This window comes from Montipora foliosa, chromosome 1, assembly GCF_036669935.1.
Source record: "Montipora foliosa isolate CH-2021 chromosome 1, ASM3666993v2, whole genome shotgun sequence".
NCBI classification, from domain to species: Eukaryota; Metazoa; Cnidaria; class Anthozoa; order Scleractinia; family Acroporidae; genus Montipora; species Montipora foliosa.
The window spans coordinates 31,506,964-31,520,232 of NC_090869.1; the positions used below are offsets into that span (position 1 = coordinate 31,506,964).

The 13,269-nt window shown below is 37.5% G+C and overlaps 1 long non-coding RNA gene across 1 annotated transcript; it reads left to right on the forward strand.

Annotated features, from left to right (window-relative positions):
- The first annotated feature begins 753 nt into the window (after nt 1-753).
- Nucleotides 754-3,512, forward strand: LOC137996605 (uncharacterized). Its single transcript, XR_011122341.1, has 2 exons — nt 754-857; nt 3,272-3,512. It is a non-coding gene; the product is annotated as an uncharacterized lncRNA (long non-coding RNA).
- The last annotated feature ends 9,757 nt before the right edge of the window (nt 3,513-13,269 follow it).

Consider the following 13,269-nt stretch of genomic DNA (forward strand, 5'->3'; position numbering starts at 1 on the left):
TTTAGTTGCGCGTGTGACCCGTTGTAAATAATTTCTCACAAAATGTTCCCGAATTGTTAAGTATCACAACAGAAGACAAGAAGATTATTCTAAAAGTTTGTTCTACGCAAAAAGTAGGTTCTGGAGGTAATTTTGAGAGTGGCAATCAAGGTTACGGCAGACGGCAAATACAAACTCACGAGACGCACATGGTATATTTGATTAAGTTAACTCACCAGAAAGACGCTAACCTCATTTTGACAGGAAAATGCTTTACTATTGCCATAAAAACTATCCAGTTAAGCTCGTATATTATACAACATGAATTCATAAAGGTCACCTTTTCCAGCGAAATATTTTTTAAACAAATAACATATTTGCTATTAGAGGCCCTTCCTATTTCATTACGTGCGTGAAGACAAGAAATTCAATCGTGTCAAGTTACCATACGCAATTGTAACAAAACAAGCTGCCAACACACTCCATGTCAAAAACGCAACTAAATAAATTTCCCACCAGTATTCAGCATCAAACTCTTTACTTGAATTATCAAGCAAAAAATGAGCAACAAAAAAGTGTTGATCTCTCTCCAAATTTCTAATTTTTTGGAAGTCGAAAAAGTTTCGGTCATACCCAACTTGCAATGTGTCGCCCCTGGTGATCCCAGAACCCTTCGTGTATATGGCACGGATCCAATTACTTGCAACTCATTCATTGGGATCTGGTCTTTTGTCACCAAACTCCCTCAGCTCAACCGTAGTACGTCACGTGATCAAATTGTTACAGATTGTACTTGACTTGAGGACAAACGTGAACACGTTGCAAGAGTTTTCGGTGAAGCGTTCCAATTTCGTTCTTGTGAGGGACCTAATGTGTAGGTAAGCGGTACCTTGTATTTAATTCATTAATGTTGCAGTGCCTAGGTTCAGGGTTCCGTCAGTGGAAAAATGTGTTCGCCCAATATCAATTACGGTATGGTCGCATTCTGATCAATCGGCTTGTACAATTTTCTGTGCAAACATTTAGACAAGTATCAGCAAGTATGCACCAACGAATGAATATCTGACGCCATCAGTGGACATCGGTAAACAATACGCAACAATGTCGATTTAGATACCATTTTGTTTTTTTAAAATCTGCACATACCCTTGTAATGTAAATCACAAACTGATCCTCGTGTAGCTGGAGTGTTTCATGAAAAAGTAAACTTATCATTTAAAAGCTCTTGGAAAAATGATGTGATAAAAGTGTTTTAAGGATCATTTCAACCGTGTACTTTCCACTGAACTGAAGTAAAAGGCTCGCGAATAAGCTGTTTGTTTCAAAATTAATTATAGCAACATGTACCGATTGGCCCACTCATCAGTTTAGTCACATCCTCCCGCTTCATGTAAGTGAACTTTCTAATTGTGTAAATGGCATCAATCGATCAGTTGCGAATCACTTATTCGATTTTTTTTATTGGTCATTTTTTAATCAGTTAATTTTTCACTCAGTGAGTGTCAAAATCGATGACTTGTGATTTACTCAATCAATTAGTTTTGTACCTGATGTTCGATCTGTTGTGCCTCTGACATTCAATCAGTTCAGTACTGATTTATTGATCAGTTATGTCCCAGACAGTCCATCAGTTGTACTGATTTATCGATCACTTGGGTCCTTAAAGGGGCTAGGTCACGCAATTTTAGGCCATTTCAGCACTGATCGAATGGTCATCGAATTAACTAAAATATCAAAATAACTGTTCAAAACTATAGAAGAACTCTAAGAAAACACAGGGAAGCCAAGAAGGGACATGGATGGACAAAACTGGAGAGGATTGGAATGGATTGAATAGGGTAAATTTGAAAAATGTCAGCCCACCTTGTTTCAAATTTATATCAGTCTACATCAAAATGTCATTTACACAGCTGGAAAATCATTCTCAGTTGTTATGTGGCCGTGATTTTGCAAATGAAAGACTCTTGCTCTGTCAATTTGACGTTTAGAGCTCATAATTAACAAAATTAAAGAAAATTACCTAAAATAGTGTGACCTAGCCCCTTTAATATCAGTTGTACTGATTTATCGATAAGTTATGTCCCTATCGGTTTATCGATCAATTTTGTGCCTAATATTCGAACAGTTGTACTAGTTTATCGATCAGGTGTGTCTCTTACATGTGATCAGTTGTAAGTGTTGTCCGTAATATTCAATCAGTTGTACTAACGCTATCCCTAACCGTAAACGATCTCAGCATATTTTAGTTATTAGTCATGGTAGGATGTAAGCTAGCTAAAGTTAGCACACCTTTATGCTATATATGCTGCCCTATGCTAGTTCTGTTCACTCCCTCAGGAAGTCTCAGTTTCAGAGGAAGGAAAATAAATGATAACTATACAATGTACAACTGCAAGCAATCTTCTTGTGTGCCACTCACTAGCCCTTGTGGAAACATTTATACTGTGGACTCATGCTGCTGCAAATCAGTACAAATGATCCATAAACACTAGTACAACTGATCGAATATGAAACACAACTGAGCCCGGTTGTTCAAAAGCCAATCATCATTAATCCCAGCCAAATAAAAATTAGCCAAGGAGTTTATTTTTCTACTCCCAAATACTGTTCAACACTGATATTTGCAAAACTTTACATTAGCACAAGCTTTCACCAAACAGTTAAAAACATGAAACAAAAGTTTACGCTAATCGTGGATTAAGTTAATCAGCTTTCGAACAGCTGGGTTCTGATCAATTTGACCCTGGTGGTCCCTAGTTCTACTTCTTGGCTGCACTTGTAAATAGCCAGCTGCTTTGCCTTGAGGCCAGTTCAAATTCGTAACAGTACTGTAGTTGTGGTTTTTGTTCTGTTCTGTTGTTTTGTTGACTGTGTGTCACTGGCACCAAACGCCCCTATGGAGAGTGGTCAATTATGTATGTATCTAATGTATGTATGTATGTAGTGGCAAATATAATAAGTAAGGAGACAATGCAGAGGTTTCATTAGAAGCCAGTCACCGGTGGTATACCTCCGTCTGTTTGTCAGAGATTTGTTTCCCCCCCCGCCGGCCACTCTGCCTTGATTTTCACTCAAACCCTTGTAAAAGACAAGAGTGACCACCGTTTACATTGATTAACCCAGTAATCTACTGCAAAAGTTATTGAAACCCCTGCAATGCACACTATTCTCATTATTAACATTCCGTGGCATTTCTTTGTGTTTCATGGTTGACAGCTATTTGAAACTACCACAGATTGTCACATTTTGGGGGACCAGTAATTTCAATTGATAATTGATTCTTCTTTAACAGGACTCAGGTTTTGAGGTTCAATTGAAGTCAAAAGGAATGCTTACATGTTTAACAGAGATGTGAAAATGTATTTGCTGTTCCAGTTCAAATATACTTTTTGGGAAAATTACTAGCAGCAAGTTAGTGTTATTCGAAAATGTAAAACTTATTATTTTAATGTTTCTTCTTGGAAATTAGCATATGTATTAATTATTATGTTTAATTATAATGCATTATTAAAATTTCAATCTCGGTTATTGCATTTCTTAGACTACCTTTTCTGATTGGCTCACTCAATCTTGGTTATCAGCTCATAATTATACTGTAATGACCTTATATGGAAACTAATTGTGTCTGTCGGTTTGTAAAAAGCGAGAAAACATCCTGTAGTCCTGTAAGTAAAACAGTTCAGAATTTAAATAATAAAAATTTAAGAAAACAGTTATTCCATTTGCACTTGTTGTACACAAGACTGGCTATAGCCAATTTGGCCTTGTTGGCTATTTACCATCTCATATCCAATGCACGCTTATGGAATGATTGTTAAATAATATATTTAGATTAAATGAGAACTGTAACAGTTTTACCGGGTACAGTTTTTCGAAACAGAAAACTAGGAATAATGAAGAGCACAGGCTGCCTAGAATAACCACAATGGTTAATGAAACTAATCACAAATTTATAAGTAAAGGAACTAATTTCAGTGAGAACAGGCATTTTTAACTCAGTCGATTCAGAGTACTTGTTATTTTGAAATAAGGTGAAAATCCCTTGGATTTATCTTTCTTTGTTTTGCATACTATCTGTTATTTTGAAACCTGCTCTGTTTTGAACCATTTCAATTTCCCTTACACTGAAAAATAGCTACAGTCTCAGACATAAATAGTTGGGACACTTCATGCCAAGATCTTCTGTTCCCTTCTCGTGCGTTCCCTGCCCCTCTCAATGTTGTTTATAGCTGTTCAGTCACCAAATCTTTCACACCAACATTGGGAGGGAAGGAAGAGGTAGACGTGTCCCAACAATTATGTCTGGGACTGTTGGTGTTAACTGTACATTTACGTGGAAGGCTAAATTCCACACACTTTAATTCAGGCTGATGCCCTTACATTAGTATATGCCCAATTTATCCTTATCTGTGAAATCTAGTCAACACATAACAATTTAGAGTAGGCAGTTCAATATTCTTTTCTCTGTAACTAGCTAAGTAGTAGGAAGGATTATGTTTTTGCAAACGTTGGCCATGTAGCACCCATATTTGAACAGACTTAACTGATTAGAGTGTAATGTGAAGTGCTAACTTAAGTTTCTACCCCATATGAACCATGTGAGCGTTAGCCCTACTGATGGAAATGGGCCCACACAAGGACAGAGAAAAACTCTGACCAGGGTGGGAAAACCCTGGTCCCACCCTGGTTAGAGTTTTTCTCTGTCCTTGTGTGGGCCCGTTTCCATCAGTAGGGCTAACGCTCACATGGTTCATATGAGGTAGAAACTTAGCACTTCACATTACACTCTAATCAGTTTTAGCTAAGTAGTAGTCATGGCATTAATTTCTGCCACTATTCCTGGGAGACATGAACAACAGAAACAATTATCTTTTAGGTGGAATGGTGGATAATATTGTTTAGTATCATCCAACTAGTGGACTAATGAAAAATCCTGCATTTTGATTGGCTACCCTACTAGAGGAGTATCATTAATAGCCCTTGAGTAGTGAAAAGTGTGACTTCTTCTATCTTTTTATTCTCAAATGAATACTTCTTCAACTTGCATTTGCTAACTTCATTATTGCCTTTTCTGTGCGACTAGTTGGGTGATACTAAAACAACAAAAATTATTAGACCCTTTGCCCTCAAGGACCACGGGTTAATAGTCCATTCGGCTTTGCCATATGGGCTACTGACCCGTAGCCCACAAGGGTACGAATCCTAGCATAACAAATGTGATCAAATGCTTTTGAATCCAAAATTAAGGTAATGCTTAACATCCTTTCTGACTAAGTCAGGTAGGAGGCCTTCATTGTAATGTGCATGAGTGCTGTTGTGAAATGGTAATTTTCTTACATATGTTTTGGTACCAAGAAAGAAAGATTCTTATGCTTTGATAATTATCTGGCAAAGGGCTCTCACAATTTGAAAGATGTTGACAATAGGCTTCAATGTTATTTAAATTAGCTTTTAGTAACTCCAATAATAATGTTGAAAATCATATGCATGTACTGTTTATTTTAAGATTTAATATTATAAATTATGTTAAATATTATATAAGCTTACATATACTTGTATTATATTGTATAATCTGAAGACTCTTACATTAATGGTAATTCTGTAATAATAATTTGTTAATAAAGGTATCATGCATTAAGCTTTTTGGAGGGTTTGTTAATTTAAGAAAGTTATTTATACTTTTCCAACTAATTTAGTTTTGGGCCATTTATAATCAGTGAAAAAGGGTAGTTACCTTTTTAATGATGTCTTCCTTCCCTGTCATGACTGCCTTTGCGAGGTCGGATTTGGCTAAGCGAATTTTCTCCATCACACCTGTAAATTTTGAACATTTTTACAGAGGGGAAAAAATTATGACTACTAAAAAGTTGTTAACTTTTGATTGTATTAATGTTCAGAGTCAATGAAATCTAGATAATTACCTGGCTCTTTTTTGAAGATCGATGCTGCCACTCAAATATTAAAGGCACGTGCGTGCGTTTCTTGACGACTCTTCTCAAAGGCATCGTCAAATATTCGTCACGAAGTGTCACTCTGAAATGTCTCCATTTCCAACTTTTTGCAAATGCAGTCTCGCAATCTTTTATTTTACCATAACTTTTGGTTAAAGCAACGGTCATGGGTAAGCATACATCACCGCTATCAACCCTGCATTTCAAACAGCAGGATTGCAATGTAGGGTTTATAGAGAATTTGAAATACATATGTTTGTCACCCAAATTAACAGGTATTTAAGTATTTACGTCTTTGCTTAAATTTCTATTGGCATTCGCAACCGTTGTGATCGATTTTGAACTTTGCAGTGTTTTCAGGTCGCGCGAGACCATAAAAAGAACCAAAATCAGCGCCAAAGCTTCATTGCCTACCATTAAAAGTTGCAGGAAATTTAAGTACTTTCCAAGAACTTAACACAAGGAAAATCAAGGCCTTTTCAAGGAAAAATGCAATTCAATGACTTTTCAAGACTGCGAATGTGAAGGTGCAGATTTCTTCTGTTGTGGGGGTTGGGAGGGGTCACCCAAATGTTCCTTTTTTGCTAAAATCACGTGCCAATCGATGTTATGTAGCACAGTTAGTATAACTCCAGAGAAACAACTATCGTTCTTGGAGAGAGGCAGGGACATTATTTTGTGTTGTAGCATTGAAAGGGCGTCCATAGTTCACATGAAATCATTTTGTATGAAAAGTCCACATGTTAAATATTAAGTTAAGATGGTTATGAATAATGCAATGTAGGCTATCAAAGCTTGGAGCCATTGGATATGTCAAACGCCACGATTCTGGCTTAGGTTTTGGTGTAAAGCGGCGCCCCTATAAGAAACTTAATCACGACAGCACTAGCACATCCACCCACCCCCTGTCCCCCTTCTCCAATTCCTCTAACGAGCGAGAATATCACGGCGTGTCATTATGACTCCAGAGTGTGTAGTTCCGCTTTTTTTTTTTCATCGCGGGTATAAATATTCATTGAAACCGCGCGTGGGATGATTAAGAAAACCCTATTATTAATCAAAGTTACAAAAGTGCCCTAAAATTCTTAAGGAGCAACCAACGTTAAAATCCACCATTCAATATACAAAAAGGTAATAGAATAAAATAAAACCCATCAATGTATTGTTTTAAAACTCAACGTCATCGATTATCACTCGAAAATCCCAAGTTTTGCGTGCTTAAATCGGCGTCACATGAAAGGGCACTTTAGTAACGAAATGCACTTGCGGGACCCGGTATCCAAAAAATTTACATTAAAATCGTAAACACCGACTTCTAATGATCTTTTGCGTTCAGAACATAGCTTGTGTGTTTCTTCCAATGTTTCAATCAGTCGGCCTGAGAGTCATGCTCATATTTGGTGATAAAACACGTAGGCGCTACAAATTTAGCCACCGATTTGTTTGCGACGTCTTACAGACATCGCAAGTACATGAAGATGTATATATATTCACGCCGTTTTTTGAGCAGCAAAAATCTGTGAAGAGATTCGATTGTGGAAAGTGAGGGAATGCTCAAAATATATCGTAGACCCCAGATATCCTCTATACCATTTGAAAAACCACTTAGAAAAAGGTTTTTTAGTACTTTCCACGGCAAGGGGCACTTTGGCAACAAGTGAGGGACATAAACTGATATAACACAAGGAGTTTCAAAGAAGTACGGCTGAAACGTGAACACATAGTAGCTTACACAAGGCTCCTTCAATCCATGCGTAAGAAAAGTTGAGGTTGATTTTTGTTTATTATTTGAGACTCAGAGACTTGCCTGTTACTAAACTGCCCTATTTTTAATCTTTAGAGAGAGAGAGAGAGAGAGAGAGAGAGAGAGAGATTGAAGGGCACTTTTGCAACCTAAAATAGGGCACTTTAGCAACATTCAGGCACTTTTGCAACGTAGGATAGGGCATTTTAGCAACATGCAGGCACTTTTGCAACGTAGGATAAGGCACTTTCGTCACATAGGGCACTTAGACCACGTTTACTGTGGCACTATTGCAACGTTGTAAAAGGGCACTTAAGTAACTTACATTATGTTATGAATTTGATTTTAGACTCACATTTTCAAGCAAAGGCCGTTAAAAGCCCACCGTCAACCGAAAGGTTTTTTCTACCCTTTGTTTTTGTTATGCTTGTCTTAGCCATCTGATTGGATGAAACTCAGCCCTGACGGGATTTTCATAGATGACAATTGTTGCACGGCACGCAATGCCCGTCAGTTGAAGGTGGGCCTTTAATGTCTTAATGCAGGAGTTTCGTTGTTTCCACTGTTTCCTTTTTTTGTTGCAATAATTGCAATTATAGTGATAGTAAAGTTTGATTTTCCTTTCGTTTGCATTATTACTGGTAACGTTAAAGTCATCATGTAATACAAACTTTTAAGCAAGTGTAAAAGAACCTGGAGTTTAATTTTACGAGTTCCCCAAAATGACAGCCACAAGCAAAGGTTATAGTACGTAGACAGACATACAGGTAAATTCTTACTGATGTGTAACCTTGCAAGAAAATGTCCTACTCAATGTTCCAGAGCTCATAAAGGGCAAAAAATGTCGGATGAAATCACACGCTACAGCGTCTGACAGTTTTACATTGTTAGCTTTTGATTAGTCGTGTGAGAAAGAAGTAGGAAGCAGCAGTAAAACCTACCATTTCATGATACATTAAAGGCAAACCTAAAGTAACAAATACGCATGCTGTGTAGCGCCAACTCACAAGCAAGCACAACTAAAAAAAGGCATGTGGTAAAATAACAACTAAGAAAACTGTTAAAGGCAGCGCCAAATGACTTAAAAAGCAAACACAACTAAGGACAGCGCTCAGTATCATGATCAGACTAAATACAAAACACAGACTACACACTACAGTTTCAACAACAACAACGAAACAGAGACACTCAACACCAATTTAACCAGCCAGACAGCACCCACTGACGTAACCAGCTCCTAGGAGTAAAAGTAGAGCGCACTGTTGAGGTACAAGTAAACAACAAAAGACACAGTAAAGTGTATTGAATGTGCACTCGCGGGCTCAACTGGCTAGTATTGCAACAATGAAAAAACTAAGACAGTGCACCCTGACTTTTCAATAGGAGACAATACTCACCAAAGTAACAATCAAATATTACCAAAGAAAGGATGCAATGAAGGCCCGGTTAAATGTATTTAACATTTCATTTCAACATATTATCATGTGGTTAATTTTTTGCCACCTTGTTGCAAGATGGTACAACTTGTTATATGGTATCGGATAAAGTTAAACCCTGTTAAAATTCCTCAGGGACGTTAATTTCATTTTTGAATTCTGCATGATGTTCACGTCATTGCAACATTGTTTGACCTAGGCATCTTTGCTAACTCAATTTCTGAAATATGAAAAAAATGTCGTTGAGGGGCGCGTATGATTAACCGCTGTAATCCATTTCCGAGTTGACCTCTTTTGCGTGCTCATCAGTTCAAATGCGCTGCAAGTAGTGACTGTGAAAAAGCTAATATCAGCGGACACAAATTATGAAGTACTTCCCTTTTGTAAAATTGAGGACGAAACCCATCTTTTACTAGACTGTAAGAGATATTCCTCAATACGAGACGTGCAACAATCAAAAATTGATGATATACGAAAATTATTAAATGAAAATTTGATATCACAGCTTATGAATTCTAATGATTACTACATTAACCTTCAATTAATTGTGTTCATTTCATCATGCTTTGAAATGAGAGACAAAATCGATTTGACCCTTCATGGAATATTGGATAAATGTTAGGGCGCGTTCCAGAATAAGAAGAATACATGAACGGTGATGATTTAAAACGGTATGGGCCTATTATCTGGCGTTTTGAAGCAACAAGGATGATAGGTATGTTTAAGGAGCATTTTAGCAAGTGTTTGACGATTTTGATGTGAATCTCCGTAAAAACGAAGGATCCATGTATTCCTATTCCGGAATATGGTCAATACTCGGAATATTGTACCCTGTTAACTAAATTACTGTAATGGTTATCACACTTTCGACGCTTTTGCAATGCTGTATTGTTATAGTCTCTCTGTTGTTGTTGGTGTGCAAAGATACTAGGATCCTGAGCACAAAACGTCGATAGACCCTCCCATTATTGCAAGATGCTTGCGCGTTTGGCCAGCCGTTTCACAACAGCACGTGACACTGCCCAACAATGTTCCAAACAATGTTACACAATCAATGATCACACAAAACTAAATTCATTGCGCACTAACGTAACAAAACAGAACCTAAGTTGCGCTTAGCACAAAGCACAAATCACGCAAATGTATCATTCCCGAATACTATAAAAAAAATTTCGATAGTCAAACTGAAGTTCATTAATTTTTTCAAGGTTTTTGGTCTTCCCTTTCATACTACCCTTATTCAAAATGAACCTGCAAAGATAGTAAAATAGCAAACATCAAAGTACTCATAAAAGTCGTTGCAAACTGACAAAAACAAACCATAACTGAACAATTTTATTCCGTAGTGTAAAGGAATCATGAAGCTGAGCTACATAATTAGTATTTAACCTTAACTTGCATGGTTTCAACTGTTGTAAACTACTGAAATAGCGTCGAGCTATGTCACGCGTGACCAGTATTGGAGATTCCGAGATTTGAATGGAATCTTAAAAGATTTACAAAAAATTCACAATAACTGAACAATAATTCATCAAGCGCTTGAAATAGTTTTCACTCGTCAAACCCAGTTTATTTTATAACAAGACTATTTGCGATATATCAGGGAACTATGCATGCAATGGAAAACTGGCACGCAGATTTGAATGCTCAGTTCAAATTGGTCAAACGTGACGTCGCTTGACTGTGAAGGGCCCAAAAAATAACCTTAACGATTGAGTGAGGACAATTTGCGAGCCAGTGAGCCATGCGCATCGACATGCGAGTCAACGTGTGAGTCATACAGTTATTGAAATCTAACCGTTTTAAAATGGGTGCTTAGAATTCGATAATGTTTATCAGCGCTACTTGAAACGGGTGCTTAGACTTAAAAGCGAGACTCACTTGGCTCGCATGATCGCATGACTCGCTGGCTCGCAGATTGCCAGGCCCTTTAATGATTATTGATAAACATATTCGTCTAACAGTTTTTGCATTGTACAACAAGCTACACTGTTTACTTTGACCAAACTACTGGAACATACTGAAACTACTGAAATGGCTGAAGAATCAACCTTAAAGATCACGAATAGGATAGTTTCAGTCTTACGGCCTGGCCAAACGCACTCAACATTTCAAGACAACATCTTGCAACATTGTTGGGCACAACATGTTTGATACGTTTTGCCAACCTGTTGCAATATGTTGCAAATTTGAAAACGGTCAAATTTTTAGTGCAACATTTTGGATGTGACATGATTTTCGACATGATGTTCTACTCGTTTGGCCACGTTCACGCAACATTGTTGCACTAGGGCATGCGCGCTAGGGCAACTTGCTATTTCAAAGCGCCAGTGGCACATAAACATCGACATGTTGCGTTGAAAATGTTGCGAGCATTTGGCCAGGCCTTTACAATCCAATCAACTAACATTTTTTTTGCAATGTACAACAAGCTACATTGTTTACTTATTAAACAAAATTACTTGAACAAACCATAAAGGGTCCCTGACATCAAATGTTTTTCTTTGCTGAGATACAAAACTTACTAACAGCTACCGGCATCCACTTGTCCCATGGACTAGTGACACGCATGGGTCCATGCCTGAGATGACGTCACAGACTACTTTGCAGTTGTAAATATTTTCAAAATTGGAGCAAAGCATTCAGTGGTGTCATCTCAGGGATGAACCCATGCTTTTCACGAACACAGGCATGGAACAAATGCTAGTAAGTTCCTCCAAGTTAATGCAACTTGTACAAGCCATGAAACTCAGACATGGATTTAGGGAAAGATATATCTATATATTTTGAATTATTTGTTATCCCATGGCGATGAGTTCTTAATTTCTGTGAAATAAAGAAAATTGAAATAAGAGGGCACTTTGAAGGTTAAGGAAACCAATTTCTGTATTAAAAACGTTCTGCCCAGTATTACAGAAAGACCCCCTTTTTTTAAAGCACCATCTCATATCTTTACGATACATCTTCGGGGCTGTCTTTCGGAAAATCGCTCTCACTCGAGTAGTTTTTAAAGAAACCCGCCGAATATGACCGGCCTTGCGTTAAAACCGAAATTCAAACAAACTGCACTGTATCACTAAGGAGGTATACTAAGCTAGCGAAAGGTGCGAGACTTTTTCGAAATTCTAAATAGTTGTAATGTGGTGTCCAAGTGCGTGGCGTGCATTCGAAAAAAGTCTATTTAAAAGAACGTGAAAGTTACAGTTTCCGTGGGTTTCTTTAAAAACACTGAACGCGAACAAGAACGATTTTCCGAAAGACACCCCTAAAGAATAAAGATTAGCTTTAACGCATGGTAGCCACTAAAATAGCTTAAAATTATAAAACTCTATTTTCAGTTTCTCAACAAATTGTTATAATTGTGTTAAATACCTTTGTGAGAGTTACAAAATAACGGTGACAAACAGGAAAGCTATCTAGTCCTTAACCTTTTCTTCTTGATCTTCAACGATAAAAATGCAATCTCCGTTACCATCACCTTTAGAGATTATGCCCTGAACAGCATTAAAATCGTGTCTACAAATTGTTGATCCTAATTGGTTTTGGCGCTTTACTTCTGTTAAAGAAACCTTGGGCAGACAGTCTTAACCCTTGTACCTTAAGAGATTAACCATGTTTTTTAATTTGCTCAGTGATTTTTCCCGGTCTTCTAAAACGTTTTACAATATAGCACTGCAAGTCATCATTTGAAATTAATTGCCCCTTAGAGTGCAATTACTAACCCGATTGATTGCAATTTGTTTGATAGGGGACAAGGTAAACAGGTTGCTTAGAATCGGTCCGCCACACTTACTGCTCTGTTATAAATGCTGAGATATTTTACTGAAGGCTGAATAGAATCTTTAGCCGACGTACATAAAGAAATGTTCTTAAGGGAAAAACATTATCTGAAACCCGATATTCCAAAACCCTTATTCACACACGAATTATGATAGATTGAGGAAAAAAATTCTAGGGTGCTGCCCAGGAGCCTTTTGTCCCAATGTCAGTTGAAGCATCCATTCGATAAAGTCCAAGTACTACGGGAAACAATTTCCGTCAAATGGTCGTGCAACACTGTTGCTTTGCAAGTTGAAAAACTTCGTTGCTTGTATTACCACCTACGTGGCCAACTTGTCGCTCAACAAAATCCTGCATTTGTTGCAAGTCGTTTCACTAT